This window comes from Poecilia latipinna, unplaced genomic scaffold (genome assembly GCF_001443285.1).
Source record: "Poecilia latipinna isolate Pla-1442-1.1 unplaced genomic scaffold, P_latipinna-1.0 Scaffold396, whole genome shotgun sequence".
NCBI classification, from domain to species: Eukaryota; Metazoa; Chordata; class Actinopteri; order Cyprinodontiformes; family Poeciliidae; genus Poecilia; species Poecilia latipinna.
This window is the reverse complement of record NW_015113012.1, coordinates 314,270-317,568: the sequence shown is the minus strand read 5'-3', so window position 1 is coordinate 317,568 and position 3,299 is coordinate 314,270.

Here is a 3,299-nt window from a genome sequence, read left to right as displayed (position 1 = left end):
TGTTTCAGTGTTGATTGAGCCGAGTCAGACACTTGAGTCACGCACCCCAAAGGTGTGAGGGTTCAGCAGGCTTCACTTTTCCATAGACTTGGCATGCTGAAAGCTCCTGCTACATATTGACTTTTGAGCAACGTCATAATAACAGTGGCATGCTCAGAAGCTAAATCTATTCTTGAGAGAGATTTGGTAGACAATAATTGCAGAAAAATAGGGCAAATGAGCATGAAATGGTATGCAGTTAGAAATGTTAGTAAAGTTAACTAGCTACAAAATAGTATCCGCGGCGAAAATGTAGTATGATGGATTTACGTAATTAGTGAAATTAACTAAACTAAAACTGTTGATGAAAACACCCCCACACTTTATCTACTTGACCAAGAAAGGAAATGTCATTATGCGGTAATTTCTCTTAGTTCAAGAATTGTTTGAACCAGAGCAGGAATTGTTGAGGTTCAACATGTTGCCAAGATAAATTACAACTACAAACTGCTTGAGTTTTGTCTGAATGTTTGTTTCACATCAAATGTATATTGACCAATCGAAGGGTGGTGTGTGATTAAAATGAACTCTAATTAAGGACTAATACTAAAATCTGCAGATAAACCACCTCTCACAAGTCCTTCTCGATCTCAAATGTTTTGCTAAATGTGACTGTTTCCTCTCTTGCCTCGTCACCACTTTGACCTTTGTGATTTATTGGATCTCTGTCCTGATTTTTACTCGGAGGTTTGTTTCATAATTACTCTAAGTAGCCAGCCTTCATCAGCAATAATGAACCTTCAGGGACGGATCACATTTAATTACAACAATCAAATTAGGCTCCAGCCACGTCTGAACTCCTACCTGGGTAAGGAGACATTAAGAAAGCACAACTCTTCACAGCTGTTCTCAGCATTAAATGAGACCCTGTTTTATTGAGATAAAGTGACACACAAAGAGTAGTTCAAGGAGGTGGATGTAAACGATGGCCTCTGAATCATCACTTAAAGAAAATAATTATTATTATATTATTTCTCATTTCCTTTGAGCGGTGTACGAAGAATGTATCATCAGTGTGTGAACTATATGATTTCTAAAGGTGATATTTTATTTAGGGGTGTCCAAGTAAACACAGTTATATGCATGCCATGCATTTTAGATTGTATCTGTAAAAAAAAAAAAAAAATCAGCCATGTATGCTTTTGCTGCCACTGGCCGACTATATTATAACAAACAGAGTTTGCTTCAAGTTTCCTTTACAAAGCAGTTGAATGACATGTGCACAGATTTAAGAAAAATACACAGATATTATTTATCTTTGACCAAAGATAGATTTTAATGCAATACAACTTTTGAACTGGGAAATCCTGAAACCATCTTTATCTTAAAAGGGAGGTAACTCATCAAATCTATGGATTTTCCAAAGGTTTTGATGCGAGCTTTAACTTTTCTTAAAACCAATACCTCTGATTTTACTTTTAAATGATGTCTTTATGTCTTAGATAAGGACTACATTTTTGTGCCTGGGGAAAAAAAAAAAAAAAAAAAAAAAACAGGAGGTTTTCTCATGGCTTTAGGCTGAGCCCTGGTGGATAAATGATGAATTACAGCTACATTTATACCTGCGTCTTCTCTCATTTTATAAAATGAGGGGTTTTTTTTAAAGTCTGTTTGGCTGTGAACACAACAGTTTGACCTCAGTCACATGAAATAAGTCTAGATTTTGCTATAATTTTTATTTTTATTTTCTTGGGATTTCTGTGTCTTCTCTCATTTTCTGAAATGAGAGAAGACACAGGTAAAAATTAAAACAAATAAAGTAATCTTGTGCTATATATATTAGGAAGAATATAGCAAAAGATATATATCTAGTGTCCATACACACAGTATATGTGCAACATATACACAACATTTGACTTTTTAAATTTTATGCATTAACACTTCTGAGATTGACTGGGTTACTTTTTAAAGATGGAGAAAAAAGGAGCTTGAATCCCTTAAATCCAATAAGCATAATTTTCCAGGTTCTTTATCTAAAACCTGTCTTCATTAAAAAAAAATAAAATAAAATTATGAAATAAAATAAAGTTGAGTTTCTTAGTGAATTTTCACTTCCTTTATATAATAACATTTCTGAGATAAATTGGTGTAGCAAAGTTACCCTTCTGCTTTTGATACCTTAGACAACCTGCTGAATAGGGTTCCTGGGAAACTTGACCATTCAGTGCATGATTTAAATTACCTACATACAACCAAGTCATTCTTTTCCTATTGGCTTTTTCCCTTTAGTTCATCTTCGTGGCCCCCTTTTAGTGGAAATTCAGAGGAAGTTCATGGATAAGTGTGTGCATGCCCTCAGTATTTGGTTTCAGAAAGCCAGGTACGCGGCTCTGTGAGTCAATTTACTACTGCAAAATAATCTGTGAACCTGCTCAGTAGCAGGGTTGCCTAAACAAAATCTCAGACTGTCCTACCTTTTTACTGAAACTTGGCTTGAAGAAATTGTCAGAAAATGTCGTATCCTTTTCTTTAGGAGCTTGTAGATGTTGGAGCATTAATACTCCGCAGAAATCCACGCTGTGGGGCGGGTGACCAAACCACGATTAAAATGGAGGTCAAACTTCATCATGCACAGCAAACAGTAGTTATAATTGTGTTAATTTCAAGTGTACAGTATCAAATATTGGCGTATAAAAATTAGGGTGCCATTTTTTGTGGCAACATTGCATATGTTCAGTACAGCCAGTGAATTCTCTGTGATTCAGTTGGAAAAGGAAACACTTGAACATCACTTGATTTAACTGTACCGTTACATTTAATCTATTTTTCTGCACATCCTTATTTTTTTTGCGCCTGCTCTGTTGCATCTAGATTCATTTAATGCACACACAAATGTTAATCATATACTCACACATTAACTTGGTCAGCAATTCTTTGCCACCAAGAATTGAGTCTGTTTTGTTTAGGGAAAGCAGCAATATTGTTATTCTTCCGAAATATGTTGACGTTGTCCACATACCATGATTCATTTTTCATTGTCCATTGGTGAGAAATATGGACTTTGAGACTTCTTATTTCTTCCCACTGCCATGTTGTTATCTGCCTTCCGTTGATGCGAGCTTTTTTTTTATGCATCTCACTCAACTCGCTTAACAAAGAGCATGAAATATGTTCAGGACCCCTTAATGTAACACACCAACCTTGGTATTTACTGGCTCGACTGGTTTTTAAAAGATTTTTTTTTTTTTTTTTTTTTTCCAAAGGCCCCTGCCCCTCTTTCCAAACCACTTCCATTTTTTTTTTTTTTGACAATTTTTTTG